Here is a 15,201-nt window from a genome sequence, read left to right as displayed (position 1 = left end):
ATTGGATATTTTATTTACATTTCAGATGTTATCTCCTTTCCCCATTTCTCCCCCACACCCAGAAACACCCTATCCCATCCCCCCTCCTCCTGCTTCTGTGAGGATGTGCCCCCACCCACCCACTCCCACCTCCCTACCCTCAAATTCCCCTGCACGGGGGCATCCAGCCTTCATGGGACCAAGGACCTCCTTCAGCATCTTGTCTCCTCTCCCTCTTCCCACAACCATCAAATTCTAGCTGCACCATTAAGGCTAAAAGCATTTGACTTCTTTTCAACAGAAGTCATTTTGGTATGAATATTTTTTAAATTTATTATTATTATTATTATTATTATTATTATTATTATTATTATTATTTAATCTTTTTTCACAGTCCAGTCACCATCTCCCTCTGGGTTCACCCTCCAACTGCTCCCCATCCCACTACCCCTCCATCATCTCCAAAAGTACATCCCCACTCCTGACCCCCACTCCACCAGACCTCCCCACTACCTGAGGCCTCAAGTCTCTCAAAGGTTAAGTTCGTCTTCTCTCACTGAGACCAGACCTGGCACTCCTCTGATGTATATGTGTCAGGGCCTCATATCAGCTGGTGTATACTGCCTGATTGGTGGCTCAGTCTCTGAGAAATCTGGAGATTTCAAGTTAGTTGAGATTGCTGGTCCTCCCATGGGGTTGTCCTTCTGCTCAGCTTCTTCCGGCCCTTTCTCAATTCAACCACAGGGGTCCCTGGCTTCTGTCCATTGGTTGGGTGCCTCAGCTGCCTGTTGGGCCTCTCAGAGGGCAGCCATGCTAGGCTCCTGTCTGTAAGCACACCACAGCATCAGTAACAGTGTCGGGCTTTGGAGCCTCCCCCAAGCTGTATCCCAATTTGGGCTGGTCACTGAAGCTCTTCTCCCTCAGTCTCTGTTCCATCTCTGTCACTGAAGTTCTTTTAGACAGGGACAACTTTGAGTCAGAGCTCTTGACTGTGGGATGACAAGCCCATCCCTCCACTTGATGCCCTGTCCTTCCACGAAAGATGGACTTCACAAGTTCCCTCTCCCCACTGTTGAGCATTTCATCTAAGGCCCCTCCCTTTGAGTCCTGAGCATCTCTCACTTCCCAGGTCTATGGTACATTCTAGAGGGTCCCCCGACCTCCTACCTCCCAAGGTTGACTGTTTCCATTCTTTCTGCTGGCCCTCAGGGCTTCACTCCTATTCTCCCCACCCCAATACCTGATCATGGTCCTGTTTTCCCCTCCCTGTCCCATATCCCACCCAGGTCTCTCCCTCCCTCTGTCCACTCTGATTGCTTTCTTCTCCCTCCCAAGTGGGACTGAAGCATCCGCACTTGGGCCATTTGGCTTACTAACCTTCTTGAGTTCTATGGCTTGTATCCTGGGTATTCTGTACTTTTTTGGCTAATATCCACTTTATAGTGATTACATACCATTCATGTCCTTTGGGGCCTGAGTTACCTCACTCAGGACAATATTTTCTAGTTCCATCCATTTGCCTGCAAAACTCAGGATGTCCTTGTTCTTAATAGCTGAGTAGTATTCCATTGTGTAAATAAACCATTTTCTGTATCCATTCTTCCACTGTGGGACATCTGGGTTGTTTCCAGCTTCTGGCTATCACAAATAAGGCTACTATGAACATAGTAGAACATGTACCCCTGAGGCATGGTGTGGCATCTTTTGGGTATATGCTCAGGAGTGGTATAGCTGGGTCTTCAGGTAGATCTATTTTCAATTTTCTGAGGAACCTTCAGATTGATTTCCAGATGGTTATACCAGTTTGCAATCCCATAAACAATGGAGGGGTGTTTCTCTTTCTCTACATCCTTGCTAATATGTGCTGTCACCTGGGTTTTTGATCTTAGCCACTCTGATTGTTGTAAGGTGGAATCTCAGGATTGTTTTGATTTGCATTTTCCTGATGAGTAAGGACTTTGAACATTTCTTTAAGTGCTTCTCTGGTCATTGAGATTCATCTGTTGTGAATGCTCTGTTTAGTTCCATATCCCATTTTTTGATTGGATTGTTTGGTTTTTTGGAGGTTAGCTTTTTGGGTTCTTTATATATTTTGGATATTAGCCCTCTATTGGATGTGGGGTTAGTGAAGATTTTTTTCCCCGTCTGTAGGTTGCTGATTTGTCCTATTGACTATGTCTTTTGCCTTACAGAAGTAGTTTCATGAGGTCCCATTTATCAATTCTGGATCTTAGAGCCTGGGACATTAGAGTTCTGTTTAGGAAATTTCCCCCTGTGCTTATGAGTTCAAGGCTCTTTCCCACTTTCTCTTCTATTAGATTCAGTATATCTGGTTTTATGTTGAGGTCTTTGATCCACGTGGACTTGAGTTTTGTGCTTGGTGACAAATATGCATCTATTTTAATTTTTCTATATACCAACTACCAATTAGACCAGCACCATTTATTCAAGGTGCTTTCTTTATTCCATTGGCTTTTTTGTCAAAGATCAAGTGCCTGTAAGTGTGTGGCTTTATTTCTGGGTCTTCAATTCTATTCCATTGATCAACTGTCTCTGTACCAATACCATGCAGTTTTTATCACTATTGCTCTGTAATATTTTTTAAGTTAGAAATCATCCAAGTGTCCCTTTAAAAGGCTTATTTGCTAATAATACATGTTTAGTTTTTAATCTCCATATTTAATGAGATGTACTATGTTTACTGAACAAGAACATCTTCCTGATCTCTGAAAACCATCAGCTATATCCTTATGTTAAGGCACAGGTCAAATGCTTGATACTATTTAAATTGTTATTGTTATTGACCCCTCCTCTTCTTCCTTCTCTTCCTCTTCATCATTCTTCCCTCCCTCTCTTTCTTCTTCTCTTTTTCTTTGGTGCTATGGATAAAACTCAAGGATTTAAACATCGTAGTAAGTTCTCTGGCAGTGTTCTACATCCTCAGCCTGCCTCTCCAACTTCTGGACTTAGAATGAATATCTTGAACTTTATGTTTTCTCAAATTTATTATCTGCTGTGTTGTTGTTATTGTTTTGAAAAACGTATTTTTTCTTATATTAAAAACCAGATTTTTTTTTTCATACAATATATCCTGATTACAGTTTCCTCTCCCTCTACCCCTCCAGGTTCCTCCCCACCTCTCCTCCCATCCAGATCTACCCCTTTTGGTCTTTCATTAGAAAATAAACAGGCATCTCAGGGATAATAATAAAACACAATAAAAATAAAACAAAAACAAACACATCAGAATAACACGAAACAAACAGAAGGAAAAGAACCCAAGAAAAGGCACAAGAAAAAGATAGAGATGGAGAGGCCCAGTATGAGACATATTCTTTAAGGTCAAGACTCTAAGGAGGTAAACAATGGTGGTTTCATAACCTTGCTACTGACAAAACCTCGGGGAACTAACTTTTAAGGAAGTAATTTTGTTCTGTTTTGTTTTTGTTTTTGAGACAGGGTTTTTCTGTGTAGCCCTGGCTGTCCTGAAACTCACTTTGTACACTAGGCTGGCCTCAAACTCAGTGATTCATCTGCCTCTGCCTCCCAAGTGCTGGGATTAAAGATGTGTATCACCACTTCCCAGTTAATTTTTAATTAAAAATTTTCATGCAATATATTTTGATCATATTCTTTCTTCTCCCCAAATTCCTACAAGATCCTTCCCACCTCCTTCCCTACCCAATCTTACAGTCTTCCCCTCTCAAAAAACCAGAAAGACAACAAAACAAACATCAAAACAGACAACCTAAAAATAAAAAAGCCATAGATGAGACACACACACAAATGTACAGACACACATGCACATAACACAAACAAAAATCACGTATACGTTTGTGCCACTATAGCATGAAATTCAAGCAGTAAGGCAGGGTTTCTCTGACTCTCCTTTCCTCTCCCAGCCTTAGCTCTTTGCTTTGCAAACCAGCAGGTCCCATAGTCCATCTCTATTTTCTTTGAATTTATATCTGTTTCATGGAAGAGAAGGCTTGCTTACTTGTGTGAGCTAAAACAGAGGGCAAGAGAGAGATCTACTCTGGTCCAGCTGCCTCTTTCTTCCACTTCACGCCTTTCCACCCATACTGCTGTTGCTACATTGCCACTGAAAGAAAGTTCATATACACTGAAGATGTGGTGTTTATCAAGAAAAAGCATAGCTAGGGAAGTTGGCTTGGTCTTTCTTGTTCTATCATCAGCTATTTCTGAGTGAGCATAGGGGAAAGGGTCTTTACTGGGGCATGATGATGTATAGCATCTGCACTAGTTTGATGGGCAGGTGATTTTGGAATCTGATACTACTTTAGGTCTTTCTTTTGTGTATTAACTTTAACTCAGCTTGCCTAAAATATTTAAAATAAAATCAAACTGAAAATATTTTTGTATTCCTTTCATGGTGCAGAAACTCCATGTTGAAATAAGCTAAGATCTGCTGTGGTACCTTCTTATCTTCACCCTTATGTTCTCTACTGAGGACTTACTTTCTCAACCCTATGTTTCTTTTCTTAAAACATCAGAGAGGAGCTGGTAATTGGTACCCACTTCAAAATGGGACACGTTTCAGGTTTTTTTTAATTCATTATTTTATTTATTTACATTTCAAATGTTGTTCCCCCTTCCTAGTTTCTCCTCCACAAATCCCCCATCCCATCTCCCCTCCCCTTTGCCTCTATGAGGGTGCTCCCCCACCCTTCCACCCATTCCTGCCTCACTGCCCTAGCATCCCCTTATGCTGGAGTATCAAACCTCCACAGGGCCATGGGACTCCCCTCCCATTGATGCCAGATAAGGCAATCCTCTGCTATATATGTAGCTGGAGTCATAGGTCCCTATATATGTACTCTTTTATTGGTGGTTTAGTCCCTGGGAGCTCTGGTCCAGTTAATTGATATTGTTGTTCTTCCTATGGGGTCACAATCCCCTTAAGCTCCTTCAGTCCTTCCCCCTAACTCCTCCATTGAGGTCCCTGTGCTCAGTTCAGTGGTTGGCTGCAAGCATCCTCATCTGTATTGGCCAGGTTCTGGCAAAGCCTCTGGTGGACCACTATACCAGGTTTCATCAGCAAGCACTTCTTGGCATCAGCAATAGTGTCTGGGTTTGGTGTCTGCAGATGGGATGGATCCCTAGGTGGGGTGGTCTCTGGATGGATTTTTCTTCAGTCTCTGCTCCATTTTTTGTCCCTGCATTTCCTTTAGATAGGAACAATTTTGGGTTAAAACTTTTAAGGGTGGGTGGCCCCATTCCTCAACTAGGGGCCATGCCTATCTACTAGAGATGGTCTTCACAGTTTCTATCTCTCCTTTTGGGGGGTATTTTGGCTAATGTCATCCCCATTGTATCCTGGGAACCTCTTGCTTCACTGGCATCTGAGACTTTTAGTATATAGCAGTGGAGGATGGGGAAGTGGGGGTAGCCATGATTTCAGTTTTTTTAATCCTTATATTAATCCTATTTTTCTTTTTAACTGCTGTATCACCAGAGTTGAAAGTCAACAAGAATAAATATGTAGCACTGAGAAAACTAATGCCACATGCCCCACCTCCATCCACAGGGAAACAGCATGACTCACAGGTGATTCTTGGAGGAGGTTGGATGGGATCATCTACCTACTAAGATTTTATGTGCTTATATAAAATATAATATTGGAAACATAAATGAGAGTCGTACCTACTACCTGCTCAAATTCTTCTAAAACCATTTACAGCTGTATGGCCTGCATACTAAAACTTGGGAGGATCTAAACTTTGAGCACTTAAGCACTACACTACCCTTAAGATTCAAACAATGCTAGTCCTCAGGAGAGGCTCCCTTCGGTTCCTCCCTGTTACTATCTCCCCAAGAGAAATATTTATTTCCTAGTCTTCCATCATCATAAATTGTGAATGCTATATTAGTAAAGCCATACAGTACACACTCTTTTGTGTCTTAAATAGACCTCAGTTCATTAGTCTTTTGTACTCTAAGTTTATATATGGATAATTTCCAGTTTGGGGTCAACCATGAATAGAGCTTCTCAGAACTCTCTTTGTGCATGTTTACTTGTACATAAGTAAGCCCTCGCTTCTGTTGGCTATAAAGTATCAACTTGATTATAGAAGATATTGTCATTTTCTAATGCAATTTTACTTATTTACAGAGCCACCAACAACATAATGAAAATCACTAAGCCCTTGCCAACCTTCACTGTGTTGTTTTGATTGACGCTGATCTGGTGGCATGCACTGGTATCTCATTAGTGTCATAATTGCACTTTCAGCCAGGAATGCTGAACTTTCCCCACACATGTTGCTGTTATTTCCAGAATCACTCCCATCAAGCTTTCCCATCCATCACACTAATCAAACCACACTGGTCCAGTAACAAACGGCCTTCGTGATGGTAAATCAGTTCTCAGTTCTCGTTCCCTTGACCTCCAAAACCACATACTTCTTGTTTTGTTTCTTCCTCAATAGGTTTTACCAGTCCTTTCTAATACCTCAACATTTTGACATACAGTGATTTATTCAAATCTATTTTTTATTCTTGCTCTAACCTCTTCATTCAGTGTTTTCTTTTTTAAACTGGGTCTCTCTATGCAGCCCTGACTATTCTTGAACTCACAAGGTAGACCAAATTGGCCTTGAACTCACAGAGATCCACTTGCCTGCACCTCCCCAGTGCTTGGATTAAAGGCATGTGCCACCACACCTGGCTTTCATTCCCTTTTTTTTCTTGCCCTTTTATCTTTATATCAATTAGGACTGTAGTTAATAATATATAATCTGCTGTGTTTGTTTTAACATATATATTACTGTATGTTCATATATATGTATATATACATATATATATATAATATACAATCTGCTGTGTTTACCCTTTATTATTATAAGGGATATAAACTCCACGAAGGCAGAGATTGTTGTCTTTTTAAATTCTTGACATGCTATCTATACTAAAACAGTCTCTGATCCATAGAAATATTTAGTGAAGAATTAATTGTTGATTAAATGAATGTAATGATAAAGGGACATACCAAAGACATAGCCCACCAGAAAATGTTAATTTTACTGACAGAGAAATAGTCTTCTTTGGACCTGAACATTCTAGATTTTATATGACTTACAAGAGTTTAGGATTCAGAAGCAGTTTCCTTTGAATTTAGAAATAGGATAGTATGACAGTGCCAGTTGTCAACATGACAAAATCTGGAATCATGTGGAAGACAGGACTCAGAACATGCCTATAGGGTTATCTTGACTGTTTAAGTTGAAGTGGGAAGACTTGCCCAGTGTGGGTGGTACCATTACCCTGGCTAGAACCCTAGACTGTGTAAAAGGAGAAAGGGAGCTGAGCCGTACTGTTTATTAACCCACTCTACTTTCTGATTGTGAATAGATGAGATGTCATATGGCAAATTCTTGTTGCCTTGACTTCACCATGATAGGTTGCACCCTCAAACTGTGATCCAAAATAAACATTTTCTCCCTTAAGTTGCTTTGAAGTATTTTATCAGAGCAATGGCAAGGTAACTAAACCATATAGATATGAATGAAAAAGAATTGTCAGGAAAAAAATGTGGCTTTTTCCCCCCTGGTGGCAAGTGTTAAAAGCTTCTCAAGAGAAAACACTGGAAATAACTTCATAATCAGTTTACACTGGAATCAGTTTAAGCTGAGAACAGGTACAGTTTGCAAGGCTGAAATTACTTTTTAAAGGTTCTACCAGCAGAGTCATCAGTTGATATGTAGTGGGAGCCAGCTACCAATCTGGCCTGGAGCTGGACTATACAATAAAAGTGGCTGTTAAGCTAAGTTGCCATGCCTGTAATCAATGAAATCGAAAGTTAACATAAGGATAGGCTAATATGAACAATTTTGGTTGTGTTTATCTGAAGACAGTAAGGGAAAGGGAAAAAAAGAAGAGATGGAAAGGAAAGGAAAGAAGGGCGGCTGAGCAAAGAAGTCTTGGCTTTGTTCTGGGGCACACATCAAGGGAGTAGAAGTTGAGAGATGCAGATTCAAGTCACATCAAGAACAGGGTAATGAATGCACAGAACTGAGTTGCACTCAGTACACGTTTGGGGCTCCAGGTTCCTGAAAGGAAGTGACTTTTCGCTGGCTCACCAAAAACATTTGGACTGCTAGATGCATACCACTTTGGCTAGATACCGCACCACCTAATTCTGGAAAGACTGAGAACAGAAAAACGCAATGTGAGTGGCTTCTCTCTCGGAGCTGAGGGAGACTCTTTCCAAAGTAAGCTGAGTTTACTACCAAGATTCCTAGATAAAGGTATGGTGTTTTGAATAAAAATGGTCCCCAAAGGCTCATACATTTGAGTGTTAGTTGTCAGGGAGTAGCAATACTTGAGAAAGATTAAGGAGTTTGGCCTTGTTAGAAGAAATGTGTCACTTGGGGTGGGCTTTGAAGTTTCAAAAGCCCATGGTAGGCACAGTTCTTCACCCCTCTCCATCTGTCTCTGCATATCTCTCTCTTTCTCTCTCTACCTCTATCTCTCTATATTTCTCTCTACCTCTATCTATCTCTGTCTCTGCTCTGTCTCTGTCTGCTGCTTTTGTATCTGAATATAGAACTCTCCCCTACTTCTCCAGCACCAGGTCTTCCTGCCTTGCCTTCCCTGTCACAATGATGATGAACTAAACTTCTAAAACTGTAAAGCAAGCCTCAGTTACATGCTTCCTTAGTTAACAGTTGCTGTGCTGATGATGTCTCTTCACAGAATAAAATTTCTTAGGGTAAATAAATGGTGGTTTTTTCCCCAACTCTCTTCCTCTAGAGTTTCAAATGGACAATTTGGCCAACATACAAATGTTTCTGCTCTTGGGTTATTGATTATATTTTGGCTTGTCAGACGTATGATTTTGATTCTTTCTTCTAGACTGTAATTGTAAGGAGTATAAAGACTATGGTTTACCAGTGTCCCATCTCCATCTAGTCCTATACCCAGAGACACGAGTGATTAAGGTTCATATTAGATACAACTCACTAAGGTCTTGTTTTTGTTTTGAGACAATGTCTTATTATATATCCCTGGCTGGCCTGGGTCTCACTATGTAAACCAGGCAAGCTTCAACCTCAGGGATTGTCCTATTTCTGCCTCCCTAATGCTGAGATTAAAAGTGTCTACTACCATAACCTAAGTATTATTTTCTGAATTAAATGGAATTTCCCACAGCTGAGTAAAAATCAGCATCCTAAGGACATTTTGAAACCACCTTCCAGTGAATTATTTTTCCCTAGGACACTGGTACAACTGAACTGTCTTAATTACTTTTCTGTTTCTATGATAAAGCTTAATGGCCAAGGTAACTTAGAAAACATTAACTTGGCAGTTACGGTTTCAGAGGGTTCGAGTCCATTGTGGCAGAGCAAAGGCATGGTGACAGAAATAGCTGAGCGCTTACATCTTGATTCATGATTTGGAGACAAAGAGAAAACACTGGGAATGGCTCCAGATATTTTAAAACTCAAAGCCCACCCCAAATGACATACTTCCTCCAAAAACGCTGTACCTCCTAATCCTTTCCAAATAGTTTCACCAACTGGGGACCAAGTATTCAAACATATGAGCCTATGAAGGCCATTCTCATTCAAACCAGCATATGGGCCAAACTTGGTTTTCCTGAGTAACTAGCAATCACCCTTTTGTTGACCTTAAACTGTTCATCACAATCTCTTAGGAGCTTTGTGTTTTCCAAGGATTGATGGAGTAAATAAATCTGGGTTTGTTGACAGCTGATATTTGAGATTATAAGTCTTTAGTTAGTAAACATAGCAAGGACATGCCTCATAAGCCACAGATTTCTTTCAGAAGTCATAAAAACACTTCGCTTTGAAGAAAACTAATTCTCCCTCTCCTGGAACCTATCTATTACCAGTAGCTTTTCAGCTGGGAGTGGGACTTCTGGGCCTACCTTCTCCTATCATGTTGGTGTTTTTGTCTGGTTTGATCTTGTTCAGGTCTTGTCTATGCTGTCACAATTGCATGTGCACATGTGCAGCTTCCCTGATGTGTCTGAAAAAACTCTCATTGTAGTCATCTACCAACTCTGACTTCCAAAGATGGGGCCTCCAGTAGTCAACCACACTGCAGTGGACGGGTACACACCCAAAAGTGTATAGGAAGCACAAATGGGACTCCACCGGTTTAACGAAATGAGAAATCAAAGTAGGATGTATATGACAGGTAGGGTGGGTCTGGGAGGAGTTGGGGGACGTGATAAGATAAAAGTGTTTGTAATTCTCAATATTAATAAGTTAATTGTTAAAAATATTTTTAAATATTCTACTTTGAAAATAGATAAGCTGGAGGGTGTCTGCTGGTGTTCACAGTCATTTAATATATTTAGTTCAAATTATTCCATTTCTTTCGGTCACCCATGTATCCTCTATCAACTGCCAACCCTGAAGTGGAATCGGAAGTCTCATTCCCCTCACCATTTCATTCTGGTGATTCAGTGGTGCTCCCCAGTGCATGGCCTGCTAAGAGAAGAAAGTGTTAAGCAGGAGCCTAGAATGTGGTTTCAATAATTACCAACATGTGGGACACAGAGCCACTGGGCATGGCTTCCTTTGTTCCCGGCAGACACATGTCTTTCTTCTTGCACTGTGTTTCATCAGGAGGCTTTGATAATATAAGAATAGACAAAACAAAAAGGGAGGTAGAGAGAAAGCATGGACTATTGAGAATTCCCCTAAGAGCAAAGAATTGCATTTTGGCTAAAAAGGAAGACCCAGAAGAAAACAGTATGAAATGAGTTTGTTCTACTTTGAGAGTTTTCCCTTATGTGGGCTTCTTGGAACTTTTAAAAAGTATATTGTATATAAAATAAAAAGTATTGCCTGGGGTAAACTAAAAAGATCAATATTGTGATGGTCATTTTTATGTGTGAACTTGATTCAACATTTGTCTAGATTTTACTGTGAAACTGTCTTTTAGGTAAAATTAGCATTTGAATTAGCAGGTTTTTCATAAAGCCAGTGAGTGAGCATCATTCCCCCAACTAAAGAAATTCTGCCTCCAAAATGCTTTAGACTTGAACTGCAGACTGAATCTTCTCTCCAGCCTATTGGCCTATACTGCACAAATTATGCTGTAATCCTCACAAACATGGAAAACAGTTCTTCAAAATGTTCTTTTTTCATATATATACATATATACATGTATACATATATACATTTATAAATATATGCATATATACACATGTACACATATATATATATATACAAACATATCACACATACACACAAATCACACAAAATACAGACTATACACACAGACCATATCATACACACAGCAGAGGGGAGGAACATATACACACAGGGATTAAACCACATTTAGACATATACCATGCAACATACATACCATTTTTCATACATATCACACACATAGACCTCACCATATATGTATATGTGGCACATTACATGCTTATATTATACTGCATACACACCATACACAATGCACACCACACACTGACTTCTTTTTATCATTCCTATTTCTCTGAAGAACTCTGACTAATATAAATATATTCTTTTAATAGTTGGAATTTGGCTTTGTGGCTAACAATATAGATATCTGATGATTCAAAGATGGAATAGACTTGATTATAACAGAAAATGCTAGTCTATTGAGTATTTCTTCCTGAAATGTCACTTTGATTAAGGAGGTTACTCTTGGAGCCTTTTCTTTCCAGACTACCTTATAACTAGATTTACTTGTTCATAATTCAATCTATATTGATTATTACTGCATATTACCTCCCCAGCCAGCTAACAATAGATATCGTCTAAAATCATGAGAGGTTAATTTTTGATTTTTCAGAAAAAAATAAATACAGGAGAGCATCCCAGTTCCTGAAAATTTCAAATAAATGACAATTATTTTTCTACCTCTTACATCATCAAAGACCTCCAGTATCCTACATCCTTGGTGGTATGTCATTTACCAGGTGGCATACAAAATTTCAGATTCAATTTGCTCCTAGCTTCTGCCTTCTTCTTAAACACTATTTCAAATCCATCAGCAACTTTCCAGTTAAACCACAACTGACTGCTTCTAGCAGTAGGATTTTAGCCAAAGCCAGGGTGATTCACAGAATGGCCATTAGAAAAGAAAAGAAAAGAAAAGAAAAGAAAAGAAAAGAAAAGAAAAGAAAAGAAAAGAAAAGAAAAGAAAAGAAAAGAAAAGAAAAAGAAAAGAAAGAAAAGAAAAGAAAAGAAAAGAAAAGAAAAGAAAGAAAAGAAAAGAAAAAGAAAAGAAAAAAGGCAAGGCTCCAAATTTCCTTCTTGATTCTATTCTTATTCTTCATGCCCAGAAGCCAGAGTGATCTTTCAAACTGTAAACCAGACCATATTGCCACCACACCTCCTCTTGTAGACATAATTTCTGCATGCTGTAACCCTGTCTATTACTGCTATTACCTCTTGTTACTCTGCAAAATGTTCTCTGTGGTTCAGCCACACCGACTGCATCTATACACTTGCCAAGCTCCTCCTTGATTCCACAGCTTCCTTCTCTTTAGAACATCCTTTCCCAAAGGTTGGCCGTCCCTTTCATCATCCTGGTCCAACAAAAATGCCGGCTTCAGTAATCTGCCCTAGGCATTCCAGCCAGGATAACCACTACTGTCAAAACGCATTTCCCCTCTCTTTCCCATCACCTCTCTCCCTCTCTCCCCAGTCCCCTTATTCTTCTCCATTCTCCCCTCGCTTACTATTACTGTGCCTTGTTTTCTGTCACTGGTACATAAAACCATGTTAACAATCAACTTATACATTCTTGTCCATGAATGAATCCTAGGCATTGCTGGTCGTCGTAAAAGCTCTGAGAACAAAGCCCGAACATTCTTTGACACATTGTAGATGAAGAGAGGCTGTAGAATGACTATTTCTGTCACACAATGATTGCTTCAGTTGTAGTGGGAAATCTGGGTTTTGCTGACACCCTGCCACCACCACCCTCACACCCACACCCATACACATACACATACTTTACAATACAGTGACTCTTTCATCAAATGTTTCAGATATTTTGCAATTTTTTTCCAGACAGGCAGTTTCATGTGGCCATAGTTTTAATCAAGACATTAAATAAATACCAGAATGGAAGTGGAAGTTCCTGGGAGACAGGTGTTTGTGTTTTCCTGTTTGTGACATTTCCTAAGAGATCAACCCATCTGCTTGGCTGTCAGTCAGTGTCCGGTTAGGGAGGCTGGAAGCAGCTGCTATTTGCTTGCAAAATTCACTGTGGAACAATTTGTGTGTCGTGTGTATAATTTTAAACTGATAAAAGTCAGATTCCTTTGCTTTGGTGTCAAAAATGAAAAACGAGATACCGTGTCCATTCAGCAGAGATAGAGGTCATGCTCCACCAGGAATTTCCCAGTTGCCTTCAGAGCACTCCAAGGATGCTCCTGACTGACAACAGACTAGTCCATGAATCCTGAAATTTAGTCTGTCTGGCTTGTTTAGTCTCCATGATGGTCACCAAGTTCTATGACTGGAAGTAAACTAAACTATTTGCCTAGAAATCGCCTTATTTTGTGGATGTATAAAACTTATGCTTTAATCCTACCCTTAGATTTGTTTTTCCTTGAATATCTACAATAATCACATTCTATTTTAATTATACTAATAATACTTAAATAATGAGTTTTGAGCTTACTTATTATCTTTTCCTGTTTCCTTTCGGATTTGACCATTAAGTAAGTTATATAAGCTAAGTAAACAGAGTTTGAAGAAACCTATTAAACATGTGAAAAATATACATGAGAATATATAAAATTGAAACTTTAATTTTCATTTTATTCTATACTCTTATTTTGTGGCAGAAATTCCTCCATCTTCACACACACACATATGTACATACATATATTTTTATATATTAGATAAACCAGACATATATTTGTGTATTATAAAATTTATTATACCATGTATTATATTATGTATTAATGCTATCATATATATATCAATTGTTTTATATGAAAAAAATGTATGTACATATAAGCCACATACATCCTTATTTTAAACAATCTCTAAATCACCTATAAAACCTACTGAGTATCTAAGTAGTTGGCATATTATGTTTATGGCATCATTACAATTAAAATCTCATATGTTCAGTACAGATGAAACATTTTTAAAGGTATTCTCAGTCCACAGTTGTTAAACTTTAGATATAAAACCCACAGTTTGTGGAAGGCTGACTGTACAGGGTTGCTCTGATATTTTGTGACTGTACTCTTTTTCTTTACTCATACATTATATCCCTGAACAAACCTGATATAGTCTGATCTCAGAAGCTAAGGAGAATCAGGCCTGGTTAATACTTGTATGGGAGACTATAGTCTTTCTAAGCTATTTGAACACTGTTTCTTAGTTTCTTAGAGATCCAGATTAAACTTTCACTGGATTTAAATTCAATTTATCGATAAACATTTATTGAATTGGTATCTTTATCATCGTTAAGTCTTCAAATTCAAATTTTTTTAATTTGAAAGTTCCTTTGCTCCAGTTATCTGCCCATAAAGAAAATGCTCTGAAAAAGACATTGTGAATAGAAGAGCATTTGCATGAAAAATAAAAATGGAGGTACCCCTAATCCCCCTCTAGCCTGGAAAGTTCTCAATGCCCTTTAGTTGCCTTATAATGTGATTACTTGGGGAATCTCTACTCTTTTTTATTGGATATTTTATTTATTTACAGTACAGATGCCATCTCCTTTCCCCATTTCCCCTCCCTAGAACCCCCTATCCTATCTCCCCTCCTCCTTTTTGCTTTTATACCATTTTGATTACATGCATGTATTAAGGTCAGTTCTAGGTTGAGGGACTAACAATACAATAGATGCAAATAGTCAAGGAACAAGCAAGACAATAAACACAAATAGTCAAAGAAAAAACAAGGCATTAAACCATGATCACTGTTTGTAAGGGCTTATCAGGATGACCAAAGTACCTGAGCCTACTTCCCTGTCCTAGCCCAAGGTCATTTTCATGTCTGAAGCCTACTTCCTTGTCCTATCCTAAGATTTAGATTCTTGCCTGAATTACTTCTTTGTTCTAGCCTAAGATTTAGATTCCTACTTGAAATTGCTTCTTTGTCTTTCCTAAATTGGCCCAAATACTTTCTGTTCTGTAAATGTTTATAAAGCTTACCCCTGAGTCTCTGCCACTCTATCCACCTCTGACACTGCATGCTTTTCTTATTGCCATTAACTCTTGGTGAG

This window comes from Arvicanthis niloticus, chromosome 10 (assembly GCF_011762505.2).
Source record: "Arvicanthis niloticus isolate mArvNil1 chromosome 10, mArvNil1.pat.X, whole genome shotgun sequence".
NCBI lineage: Eukaryota > Metazoa > Chordata > Mammalia > Rodentia > Muridae > Arvicanthis > Arvicanthis niloticus.
The sequence above is the reverse complement of the archived record's forward strand: the minus strand, read 5'-3'. Positions refer to the sequence as shown.